Consider the following 14,205-nt stretch of genomic DNA (forward strand, 5'->3'; position numbering starts at 1 on the left):
GGTCTGGCTGAAAGAGTCTTAATGCAAATGGCCAAGGTGGGCTCTCGAGAGCAGAGAGAGGGCCCCAACTCCTGGGTCACCAAACTCTTCCCTGATGACATTCCAGGGCCCTTCTCTCCCACTTGGATTAGATGCTGCTTTTAGAAGGGACAGGACTTTTCCACAGCATCCCTCTGATCACTGAGTGGTGTGGCAGGTGCTGCACCAATCCCCAAATCTGGCCCTGGGCACTTAACTCCTCTGCAGTGACCTTGTGCAATCCAGCTGGAGATGCCCACTCCTCCCTCATGTCCCTAAACATGGAATGCAATTCCTAAGAGAGAGCCTGTGCTCATGCTTAATCTGCTGCTTTCCTGGAGAAGGAATCTGACAGTCCTGATCCACCCTGTTTTGCTCCTCCAGTGATGAGCACCAAATCCTGACTCACATGAGCAGGAGCTGTTGATCAGGTTAAAGGAACTTTGAACATACATATATAAAAAAAAAATAATAACAAATATATACATGTACACACATATAATATACAGACACAGATGCACAAGATTGTAAGCAAAAGTTACCTAAATCTCTGTGATTCTGATCACAGTAATACACAGTAGTAATAATACATTGATATTTCATTTCTAAGGACCCAAGGCATAATTTAGAGAAAGGATTCTTCAGAGTATAGCACCTGGCCATAAACAGGTAATTTCCTTTCATCCCACCATTCTCCTGTCCTTACCCAAGCCTTGCTACTTCATATAAGCTGTAGAACCCTTCACAAACTACCAACATACTGTGTTCCTATTTAAGATATTGGCTACACTCAGTTTTTATGCAGCTTTTGATCCCCAATCCTAAAGCACCCATATGAAGGGCCTTAAAAACAGGTGGGTATGTTTGCAAGAGCAAGTTTTCTCCCCCATCCTGCCATCTCTCATCTTGCCATCTTTCATCTTGCTTCATGGATTTTTCCATTAAAAGAATCAAGCATTTAAAAAAAAATGATTGAAGTCTTAAGACCTATGTATTGAGATACTTCTTTTTTTTTCTTTTGCACATTGGAAGGAGTTATCTCAGAGATGCATCAAAATGTGGCTGTCTCTTATTTTATCTTCTCAGTCCAACAGTCTGGCAGAGTCACACATGGGACACAGTGACTAAGGGCTTGTTTAAGGACATAGGAGAACGTTCCCTTTTCTCTCTGCACCCATCCACACACAAATCATATGTACAACATGGGTGCCTGCTAAGCAACGGATTCAGCACATTCTCTAAAGAGATTGTTTTCTTAATAATTCCTCCAAGTGTGGGAAAACAACTGAGTGCTCAGTCCAGAGGGATCCCCAGGGCCAGTGTGGTTTTGTTCTGTCCTGTCCTTGGAATATTTGTGCTTTGCAAGTCCCTGGAAAGAGGAATGCTCGTGCAGCAGCATAAACCCCTTTGGTGTGCTACCACGTGCCTTCCCTTGGACAATTTGTATTACAGAGGAGCTACAAAGAGGCAATATGTTTGGAATGGCTGATAGAGGAATTGCTCATATAGGCAAAACATAACATTTTTAATCCCATCCTCATTTAATTTTTTAAGCAAAATAAATGATCCCTGTATCTTGGCATATGCATCACGTTGAAATGGAGCCATTACTCTGGGCAGCTTTTTCACAATGTCTTGCATAATGTGGTATGAAAATCATGTACAGCTCCTGTGTTTGTATCTCAGAAGGAAAATAAAAGGCAGTTAAATTACAATGCAAGAATTAAGCTATGAATGGATGTTGCACTCAAGAAGTCTAATGCTTAAGAGGGGGAAATGACAAGATTTTTTTTTTCTCTTCTAGATATTTTATCCTTGCAACAATCTCAACCATCAAATGTTTCGGGAGAGGTCAAAACTAGTCTGTCTTTTTTATGTGAGTTTGTGAAAGGAATCTCTCCGCGTGGAGTTGTACAGGAATTGACACGATAAACCTAAATGGCTCCTTTACAACTGTTAGGGTTTTCTGTAAACACATGCTGTCCTGCCAGCCAACCAGCTTCAAACCCGGGTGCTGAGCACAGCAGATGGTCTATCCTGCCGATACACACACTACTAATTCATATTTCAATACACAGCTTTGCTGCCTAAGCGAAGCCACTGCCTCTTGAAAAGTTTTAAAACTCCCCATAACTGATAATCTTGGGGAGGTTAATTGTGAAGACAGGGAAAGGCTGCAAAGAGGAGGCCACTGGCTCTCAAGGGAATGGACATTTTGGAGGTGCTCGTTGCAGAGTTGCAGGCATGATTTCTGCCATGCAGTGCCTCCTGCCAAAGGGAAACCATGGCATGACTGTGCTGCATTAATAGGGTAATAAATAAACCCAGAGAAATCAGCCCTGCAGAACAGAAAAGGTAAGTGGCAATGAAAAATAGTGCTACTGGCAGCATAGTGGTCACAACACCCTGCTACTGGCATGGCCATGTCAGAGGAGGATTTTTAGGGGAAGGCAGGCTTTTGGGAGGGATGCAGAATAATGCACCAATTTAAACAGCTGCCTTGACCCTTACTGCACCAGCTCTGCTACTGCTGCTATGTGCAGGAACATATTTTGGCAACAACACTTGATGTAAAAAACCTTGACTTAATCAGTTTCCTTTCTCATCTGCTGCAAAATCAGCTGTCACCTCACAGGTTTGGGTACAATGGTGCAGTACAAGAGCATTGTCTTTCCACTGGGCTGCCAGAGCAGATGTAAAGGGGAAATTGTTATTGAAAACAAAAGGAACAGGGGACAGGTTCTTTGGGTTTTATGACTTTATGATGCAGGGTAACAGGTTTATGAAGCTGAAGGTACCGTGGACATGGTAGTGTGCAGAATCTTGGGCACATCAGCTCAAGGCTTGTCACTGTCTCCTGTCACCAGGGCATTCTAGTGTCACCAACCAGTGACTCTGAGGGTGAACTGGGAGCATCCACTGGTGAGCCATGGACCACTGCTGCTCCTGGTGGAGGAGGACACAGGAGACACATCCTAAACACTAAACACAAGTGCCTGAAGACAGATGTTCCATACATGTGGCCTGGAGCCCCCACACTGTTGTATTAACTTCTCTCCATTGCTGACAACTATTTACACCAGAAAGAAAAAAATAAAGCTAAACCCCCAAAGGAGCAATGATCCTCAGCATTAATAACCCCTCTCCTTGCAAGGGGATTGCTGCTTGAATTCCCTTTGCTGAGGTTTTATCAAATGCTGTGCCTCCTCCACTGAGCTGTGATCAGCTGGGCGACTTCATCAAGTTCAACACTAAGCAGGAGCAGAACCTCCTTCTAAAATTCATTTAATCTTTCTCCCAAAGGAGAAATGCAAATTAATATTAATTTTCTCTTTTTATTTCAATTTACCTACTTCTCTTCTAGAGACTAAACTATAGAGGTGTTCCCAAATCCACAGTTTTTTCTATGGCTGTAACAGAGAATGAGCAGTTCTGATAAATTTGTTAGAGGGGAAAACAGAACAAAAGGGTCCCTAAGCAGGGGAGAACAGCCATTGTTTTCATACACTACTTTGGCTTTCCTTGGTAAAGAGTTTCAGACATATAATTGGGTTTATTCTTAAAATGAAACCCCCAAAACCAACTCAATTTTGAAATATTGTGTATTGTTAAAGAATAGAAAATTAAAATCAGGAATTGCTGCAGAAGTCACACTGTAAATAAGCATAAATCAGCAGAGAGACATAAATCAGGAGAGAGACAGAGTCTTACAACTTAATGACTAATTAAAAAATACTAGTATGCAATTAAGGAGTGTCCTTTGATAAACATGCTGTACTACATGAGTTAGCTCTATGCAGACACACAGCATTGCAATAATTTATTATTTTTATATCCTAGGCATAAATGCATGGCATGTGTGTGTGGGTATTATATTGATGCAAGGTAATGTGCAGGGCTCTGTGTGTTGCTGTTTGAAATGAAAAATCTACTTACTGTAAATCAGATAACCCCCTTCCATTTAGATTTAAACCTTATCCTTAGCACACCTATGGCCAAGCTGCAGGCAAAAGGCACAGGAAGCAGTTCCAGAGGGAAAAGTGGAAGCTAATGAGAAACAGCCACGTGTCTGTGCCTTTTCATGAGGTTCTGCAGGGCTCCTGTCCATGGGATGGGAGTCATTGCAAAGGGCAGTGGCACTGTTTCTGATGGATATGGGGGTCTTGCTTTTCCAACTTTTTTTTGGTCACCTGAACCACCTTCTAAGTCCTCTAAATGAGACTTACTCCCATCACACACATCCAACTGCAAACCAAATTCTGCCACTTGCAGCTCCAGAAGTCTTTCCCCACATTTATCTCCCCATTCTCTCTGTGCCTTGACTGAAGGCAGTCATTGACAGACACAGCACTACTCACATTTTGGGCTCCTGAGATCAGGATACTCAACCCCATGAATGGCATGAACCATGGTGCTGAAGAAGACATAGAACAGATCAGGTGGATGATAATAAGATGGTTTGAGCAGACAAAAGATGAGCAGCAAAGCAACACAAGCTCAACATGCCATCCCTCAGAGTTTATCTCATTTCTCCTGCAGCCAGGCTGTTTAGATTGGGAATACATTTTCTAAAATTTTCCTCCTTTCTTACTTTCTGGAAGATCCTCCCATAAATTCTTGGCTCCCTGCAAGCCATGGGGGGGTCTCGGGGTGCTGCTCGGGTGGACAAGTGGCTGCGCTCCTGCCTGGAGGCAGAAACCACAGCAGCAAAAAAACAGATTTCACGAGAAGAGCAGGGGAGGGAGGGGATGAACAAAAAAAAAAAGGGAATGTGTTAGTTAACTTCGTGTGGTTGTTCGAGCCACTTCCTGACACCCGAGCGAGTCATCTGAATTTAACACATTTCTCTTTTGCATTTTGCAGCTCACCTTTAAGAGAGCACAAGGCGGAGGAGGTGGGAATATATGGACTTCAGCCCTTCCCATCCGTTTCCCCCTGTTACTTTCAAAGATTTTCTATTTAGAAAGGAAGGCTTTTTTTTTTCCTGCTGTTCATACATTACACATACTTCCCAGCCAAAATATCTTGCTTGTATATTTTTTTAATTTAACCTACATTACTCAAAATTGCTCTAAGAATAATTAAAGGGAATGACTTTCCCCATCTCTTTGATTTACCTGAGATTTTATTTCTGAAGAGTGTTTTAAGAAAAACCATTAAAAAAATGGAGAGATTAACAATTACAGAAAAAAACAATCCCACATCCTCCTTCTTGTTTGAATCTAATGAAAATGTTTAAACTGCATGGATATTTATCCTTATGAAAAACATATGAACAAAACAAAACCCCCAGTATTCTGGTGAGATTCTGTAAACAGGACAAAACGTTAACTGCGGAAATATATCATTTAAGACCTTTATTTCCTTCTAGCTCTTTCCAGGCACCAAACGAGCTTTGCATGCAGATTTCGTTTCAGCTGGGTGGAATCATTCTCATAACTATTCTCCAAAGCCCAAGCTCTGAGGTCAGCCCTGCTCTTTCTGCAATGGGATAAATATTAACAAGTGTGACTAACCCATTCCTTGCGCCCTTCTTAAATTTTCCAGAGTGTGTCAGCAAGCATGAAAGCCAGAGATCAAAAAAGGCAAGGGTTTTATTGTTGGAACCGGATGGGAGCAGGGATGCAATATAGGCAAAGTCCCAGCACCTCGGAGAAGTTGGTTTATAACAACACCAATAAAAAATGAAGGAATTACTGGGCTACAAGAAAATGACCTTGTTCTCCTGCTCAAAAATGAGTCAGTTTTCACTTGACCCCTGCAATAACGTTTTACAAGAGCTGGACCAGCGCCCCAGGAGCAAACCTGGCCTTTCCCTGTGGGTCCCAAAGGACCCAGGAGGGGACAGAGGTAGTGGAGAAGGTGTAATATGGCTCAGTGCCTCCTGGGCAGAGGTGATGGGGCTGTGGTGGCCTCAAGGGATCAAGCTTGCTCCTGTTTTTCTCTGCACAGCTTCTGCTTATGAAGTTTCATGGATAATCTTCCTACCTCTCATGCAATGCATCCTGCTGTGACCCAATCTGCCCCCCAAGATGGAGTTTGTGAGACTAGACACATCTGGTTATATCACCCAGATGTTTCTAGGGGGGAAACTCTTAGTTTAACAAATCTGGGGTTCAATAAAGTACCTCAAGATGCTTATTACAAGTGCAGTTTGATCCGTGCAGCAGCAGCAATGCAAAGCCCAGTTTGGAGAGGAATCAGGACACAGGAGCCAAGCAGTTTTGTACATAATCAGTTAAGTGACAAGAAAGATGTGGATTGCACTTCTGGTGAGCAAGGCATTGGGAAGAGAGGGAAAGAAACCAGGGAGGGTTGGGAATTTAAAGGCATAGATCACACAGCTTCCCAAAACAGGACAAATCCTGTGGACATGAGGAGATCACGGGGCCTCTCTACACACTGCTCATACCAAAAATTTGTCAAAACCAGATTACAGCCTTGAGAATATCCCTGCTCAAAGTCAGACCTAGTCCTAACAAAGCCAAGGAAAATTAAAAGCCAACTGAAAAAAACCCAAACCACCAGAAATGATGAGCAGAGGTATTAAATCCTGAAGGAGGTTTTATTCGTGTGATCAACCAAAACCTGGGCCCATATGATTCAGAGCTGTTCCCTCATAATGCACAGGGCTCTTGCTTTCCAGAACGTGTTTAATTCTCCTACACATTCCCTCAAACGAAAGGTATGCCCCACATTTCAGCACCTCTGTTCATCTACTCCACTGACCCCGCAAGAAATCATCTCACTCACTTTGTTTCCACACCTGGCTTTCCTCTCCTCCAGGATGTCAAGCTGCAGAGCAGAACACACCAAAGAATATATACTTTTCTCCCTCCATCTCCTGAAGCACTTTAGCTTGAAAACCAGCAATTTTTGAGGTTACTGGGTTTGCAGATTATAAGAAGAAAAAGAAGGTACCTGAACTGGGGTCCTGACTTAGATAGTTCCTGTTCCAAAGTCTTGTTCCACCCTGGTGCAGTGATAGCCAGAGCTTCCAAAGGCATGAAGGGAGCTTGAAAAGAAAGGAGGAAAAGGCAACATTTACTGACCCCTTATCTCATAGCCTGTGATATATGCCATGGCTTGACAGAACATGTGAAAACCTCCTGCAGACACTGTACAGGAGATGTGGACCTGTCCAGAGGTGACAATAATGAAAGCAAGCCTCATACCCAAACCCCAGTTTGAAAGAAAGCCTTTATGTTTTTCCAGCATAGGAAATATTTGGGTTCTTTTTTACTCAGTGGCTCCTGATGTCCTAAAATTTCCTGTGTGTAAATGCTAGACACCCAGCTGAGTCCAAGGAGAGTCACGAAGGAGCCACCTGCGAATCAGTGCCCACTGCTCTCCCAAGGTCACCATCTCCATGGCACGGCAGGGACATTCCCTGCAGCAACACCAAGGGAGCCATGTGGGAGAGGCCATAAGGAAAAGTCCCAGGAAACTTTGTAACTTGCATAACTTCTAAACTTTGCCCAATTAAACTGTGGTTCCATTAAACTTTCCTTTAGCTGGCAAAGGACTGGCTGAGTTATTATGGGGAACAGCCCCAGGCAATTAAAGCAAGAGCAACATTACAAATCTACGATTTGGTAGACAAAAATCCCTTGCAAAAGACACAGCCTTATAGAGTTATAGCTTACCCAAATGGGGAAAACCAAATTAAATGAAAAAACATATTGTATATTATCTTAATTTATATATGAGATTTTAGACAGTTCCAGATTTCTGGATTAAATACAATACCATGTGGCTCCATTAAGCCTCACTGGCCTTTTAGAATATTATTGAAAGAAATAATATATAACAGTTTGAAAGGTTTTTGGATGCTTGGTGGCATCATTATGCAATTTATTAATATGTGGGCAGAGTGACTAATGCCTCTGAGGATGTATTTTTAGTTTCAAAAATAAAATATATAAAAAAGAAAAGTGTTCTGGGGGGGCCAAGAAGGAAAAGCAGCTACAACTGGGTTTGTGCTGGAGGCATGTGATGGCATCCCTCATTCTGTCTGTCCCTCCACACACACAGTGCCCAGAATAGCCCTTCTCCTTTCACTTATGCCATTCCCAAAGGGGCCCAGAGGCTCCAGCTCCTGCAATTTGGTAGAATTTGGATATTCAGCTATTTTTCTGGCATCTTTCCTCCAGTTTTAAGGCTGAAAGGGACAATTCAGATCATCTAGTTTAACGCTCAATATAAATCCCCAAGAAAATAATTTCACACATTCACTCGCTAATTGAGCCTACTACTATATGTTTCACCAGTCATCTGGGCTGGCCTCCAGTTCTGATTTCAAGATGCAAAAGGATGACAAATCCCCTGCCCCCTTCAACAGTCTGCCCCCTCTCCCTTCCCAATCTCTCAATTTTGCCTGTCTTAAATTTCCAGCCATTGCATCTCATTATGTTTTTTCCCCATTAGACTATAAAGCCCTTTTGTACATGGCATTTTTTCCTCCAGAAGCATTTTCTGCCCAGACTCAGGGCACTGCCTGATCTGCTTTTTTTTGCTAAGTTCACTAAAATGGAGCACCTTAAGCCTCTCTCCACAAGATTTCTTTTTCTAACCCTCAAATCATCCCTGTAAAACTGAACCATAGGCTGAGAGTTTACAGCCTTCATCATGAAGCTGAGTCCCTGAATCTCAGGTTAATAAACTCTCTATTTTTTAATAAGGCTTCTGTGAAATGACCAGAAATAGTCCCGCAGGATGTGTTATTTGGAGGTAACTATTTCCACATGGGCTGGAGGTATAGCTCTGGGAGCAAAGCCTGGGCAGAGCAGTAGGAGAACTCTTTACCCTTTTCTGTAGCCGTTTTTAGCACTCCTCCAAATTGCATTTCAAAACCCAGGATTTTTCTGGAAAGGCCCATCCTGGTGGACGTTTCCTAGACCACTAGGAAGAAGCTGATGATTTTACCTCCCCATGCACACACAGAAACCAGCTCCTGAGAAAACTGCTTCTCCCAGCACAAAACCTTCCCTGTGCTCAACAGCACTGGGAGCCCCATCTCCATCACAACCAGAGGTCTTGACACATGTCACTTCCCAAACCATTCCTTCCCCACGCCCACAGAGATATCTAGAAAATCTCTGACAATCACCAGAGCCCCTCCTTCCCCAAAATTAATAGTATAAATTAATTAATAAAGAATAAACCCTGGGGTTTTTCTTTGCCATTTTTTTCCAGCATTGGTGTCCATGCTTTGGAGCTGCTTCTTCCCATCAATAATTGGTTTATTTGCTGCTTGTTAAATGACAGTGGAGTTTCACAGGAAGCTTGGCTCTAGATCATTGGAGAAAACTTCCCAATATTGCCAAAAATACAGTGAAATGACAAGACATGGTGAGTTCTAGACAGTCTCCTCAGGCGCCGGAGCTCCAGCTCACTGTCCCACAGAATCTGGATGACATAATACTCCACTTTTTCATCCGTCCTGTTTGACTTGGATGTGACATTACACACCAAATGAGGAGTTTGAAAGAAGTGCCAGCTCAGTTCCATTTGGCCTGGCCTTTATATACCCCACAGGGACAAACTTGCTGTTCTGAACTGAGACCAAAAATTTTGGAGTCAATCATAAGTGATAAAATATCTGAGCGAGATCAGTGCCACTTTTAAACTTGTTTTCCTTGCTTGATTTGTTTGACTCTCTGTTGCCCAGCTTTACTCCCAGTGCTAGTGATTAAAATCCTTCCAGACAGGCCATTCACTTCACTTCAGGCCATTTTCTACTTCCCAAAGTTGCCTACACATGTTGTGAAATCTTCCTGTGACTTAAGAGCTCCCCTAACCTACTTTAACTATTTGGTTTCAAACAAACCTTTTGTGCCCCTCTCTGATGAAAGACCACCAGTTTAAATGCAAATTTGAATAAGCATTACAACTAGAGCAAGCCAGCTAATAAACCCTCCAAACCAGCCAATATGACCCTCCTTCCCAGCTGTGAATTGTCCACAAAGAACATATGGAACATCTGGATTAGAAGAACATGCCATTGATTAGTGACTCGGCATCCCAGTACTGGTGTCACACCCAAAAAGTAATGCAGGTTTGTGCAAGCAGTCTGCAAAATCTATTAGATTTACAGGAGATTTTGGATTCTGGTGTAAAATTAAAAATTTCCACATGGCAAGCAGAATTGCTCAAGTATTCTCAGAAATATCTGTGCTAGGGAAACCTAAAAGCCTGGTTTTATTGTGCAAGCAGGCAGGAATAGGTCAAAAATGCAAACAGGTTTGCATGCAAAGCAAATAAAAATAATCTTTGAAAGGAAAGAACATTAGTGGATGTTTCCTAATGGTCACCATTCACCTTGGTCATTTTTTGCACTCCAGTTGCCAAAGGCATAAGGTTTTAATTTATAGTCAATGTAATGTTTGCAGTTTCATCTCCTTGAACGATTCTTTGGGGAATGGTTGCAATAGCTATATTCTGGGTTTAAATTGCATTTTTTTTTTTTTTAACTAGAACAGAATCTTACCAAGGAGTGAAACTGGAAAGGATAAAATTAGATTCCTGAACCTTCATCTCTTTTTAGAAACAGACATGAAAAAAACTGCATCCAGTTTTGTTAAATATTTTTTCCACATCTGGTGTTCAGTCAAAACCATAAGAAAAGTGCTGGAAATCTCACAAGAAGGCTCGTACTCTTGTGATTTCCAGTCCAATTTTTGCAGCCACAGGAGATCTGTATAGTTCAGATAAGAATCTGAAGCAGAAGCCAAACCCAAACTGTGAACCTCCTGAGGCTCACCCCACCCACAACAGCTTATGTCTTTACCCATCATTTGCAGCAGATGTTCTCCCAAATTCTCTAGTGAGATAAATTCCATTAAAAGTTTCAGGAGAAAGATTATAAGATACATACAATACCAAATAAAAGTGTCCAGAGGAGCTCATCATGGCCCATTAAACTATTGTTAAAGACCTTCATCCAGCAACATCTATTGATTAGAGCAGTTTGCTTCTCCTTAGGACTCATTTTTCCATGCTGAGCTTTGGGGGCTTTTTGATCTAAAGGCCACTGACGTCAATGAGAGCGTTTCCATTGTCTTCAGTGGGCTCCAGATCAAGCCCTTGACAAGCTGGTTCCCCCACAGGTCAGTCTGGAGAGTGGGTTTCTGCCAGCAGATTGTCCCTAGAACATTTCACTGTAGATTTACAATCTTTATAAAATTTTTAAATGAAGTTCTATAGTTAGATTCATATGGTAAATCATAAATTACAGCAGACTCTGCAAGCTTGGGTTTGAGGGTTGGGATTTTTTTTTTTTTTCATTTTGCTCTTGGGAAACATATAGCTTTTTTTCCATAGGAACTTTTCTCCATATGCTAATTTTACCTGTTTTCTTTCTGTCTTTCTTTCTTTTTTTCCTCTCAACATGTGCATTTTCACTGCCAAACTCCTCTGAGGAAGGTTGTGCCTGTGGCAGTGTTGGTGATGTGGGCAGGCAGGGACTCACCATCCTCTGTCTTGCTGTTTGTTGGAAGGGCAGGAGGTGTTTTTGGGCTCTGCCTGGTACCAGACTAGTGAAAAAGGAAAGCAAGCCAAGAGTTTCAGAGTACTTTTCCCTCTTAAGGTGTATTTAAAGTTGGAGGAACATCTTATGTCCAACTCCTCCATCAAACCCTTGAGGGATAAATCCCTGGAGCAAGGGATGATCCTGATGCAGAGCCTTGCACACATGAACAGTGGTGCCAGCTGGGACCTCAAGGATCTCAGCACTCCCTGCAGTCACCTGGCCATGAGAGAGCAGGACACAAGGGACAGTTCTCGGACACTCGAGTCCTAATTCAGATTCCCCCTCTCCAGAGCCTAAATTTAAGAATTCAAGCAGCATTACCAGGCCCATCTGCAAAGTGAGAGCAATAATCCCACAATACCTACACAGAAACACTGCGAGGCCACGAACTCTCTCTACACAGAGTAGTACTGTTCAGTAGTAAATGAAATCTGTTTTCACTTCCAAGGCTATGGCATAAATTACTATAGGCAGAAATCCAGCCTAGCAGGCAATGAACTGGATGGGGCCCACTCAGTTCCTTCCATCTTTAGCTTTGATTTTCATTGTTCTGTTTCATTAATAGAATTTCCTTTTTTTTTTTTCTTTTTTCCCTCCCCCCCGCTGTAATTTTTCTAAGCTGTTAATTTGCCAGCAGAAAGAACAGCCTCAAAATTGTATACCAGCTCCTCCAAAGCACCCACAAGAATCTGAACAGTTTTTAGCAGACTCAGCGTTTTCCTCTTTACTTCACAGCCCTGGTATATATAGAAAAAGAGGCTGAAGAAAGTCTGTTGTTGTGTTTTCACTGGGGGACCATAATCTGGCCACTTGTTTTCTCCTTAAAATACATTGCATTCTGCAGAGATTGTCCTTAAAATCAGGGTTATCCTCCCAAGTCAGTGGGGCTGTTACAATTGGCACCACAGGTTTTGAAGGACATAAATATCACCCCAAACCAGGCGTCAGCTGAGAATGCCTTAATTCATTCTATTGTCTCATTTATTCCTTTTATTTTTAAGGAGGGAAATTCTTCTCAGATCATCTCTGCAGGAAGGAGAATGGGGGACATTTTCAGGAAAACTGTAAGGAACAACAAAATTGTCCAGAGATTTTTCCAACTCTCTCCTTTGCTTTCCCATGTTCCCAGCCCCTAAATCCTACCAGGGACCAGCTCCACTGCTGGCCCCTTCTCTGATCAGTGGTGTCAAAGGCTGTGGATGAACAGGCATTTCATCACCCCTAGCTGCCCCTTCTGATTCATGATGTCTCTGAAACGAATTAACAGCAATAAATTTGATTCAAATCCTATTTTTTCCCCAATAGCAGAGTTTGTGAGTGCATACAAGTGCTCCCTCTGGAAAGAGGACTGGAAAGCTAAAAATAAATAAGATGAATGAGGGATTACAGGATAAAATGATGGCCACTTGCAGCCAAACAGGATTCGCTGCTGGAGACTGATAAGTCTCTTCTGATGTTGAGAGCAGTAGAGAATCTGCTCCATAATTTTTGTTCAACCAAGCTCTTCTGGAAGCTCAACCTGACCATCTACTATTTCCCTGGGGCACTGGCAGGGAGGAGTTTTGATGTCAACCTCTTCAGGAGGAGCATGTCCTGATTGATGAGCTCAGTCAGGGTGCTGGGGTGTGTAGGGTTGGATGACCCAAGTTTTAGGGACTGAGGTAAGAAAGGTGGTGTGGAAGCCATCACCTAGTGCAACCCTTGCCAAACTTACCTCCTCCCAAACGTGATTAAATCCTCACCAAGGAGGTTTCTGCAGGCAATTAGGAAAGGGCACATGGCAGGACATTACCCGCCCATACCGGAACTTGGGATTTCCACTGTACTTTGGCTTTGCCTATCACAAAGCCTTTGCTTTACCTCCACTTTTGAGATACAAACTCTCAGGCACAGAAAGGTTAAGAATGGGCCTAAGTCTCAGAGCCAGAAATAAAACTCATTAGTTCTTCATCCGCAGGGAGCCCTTTGCTTCCGTCTCATCCGAACTGCCGTACAAGCACCACTGTCAAAGGCATCTCAAAGGAGCAGATCAATTTTATAGTGGTTTTACTCCTTGAAAGCATGAACAGGCTCTCCATTAGGAGCTATAATTTATCTGTCTGTGACCACTGACTGCAGGTCTATGAAATGCATCTAAATGGATTGCACGGAGCCAGAAAACTCAACCCAAGTATGTATAGCACACATATAACAAAGCTCTGCAAGGCTGAAAGTGCAGAATATCAGCAAGTGCTCTGGTTTCTGGATTGATTTGGGAGGTAGGTAGGCTTAGCTGAGGGCTGTGGTTTCTAAATTGGACATGGTTACCTAAAACTATTGGAAATTTGAATTGCATGTCAGATGTCTGGAATAAATGGACTCAGGAGACATAAGAAAAAACATGTGGCCCAGTATTTTTCTCTTTTTTAAAATGTCTTTTGGAAACTGTTTAAATCTCATCTGGGGCTTGTATAGTTTCTTTGTTTAGTAATTCAGAATTGAAATTCTTTATAAAGCTTTGCTAATCAAAAGGTAAAAACTTGATTGTTGCACACAGAGCCCTTCATCCTGAAAGATGCCTGTACTCTTTCCAAAAACATACTCCTCTTTCCAGAAAAGTAAATGATCCTTTGCAAACTAGGCAGTGCAGTTATTTTATTTACCTCAAGTAGACCGAA

Source organism: Melospiza georgiana, chromosome 9 (assembly GCF_028018845.1).
Source record: "Melospiza georgiana isolate bMelGeo1 chromosome 9, bMelGeo1.pri, whole genome shotgun sequence".
Taxonomy (NCBI): domain Eukaryota; kingdom Metazoa; phylum Chordata; class Aves; order Passeriformes; family Passerellidae; genus Melospiza; species Melospiza georgiana.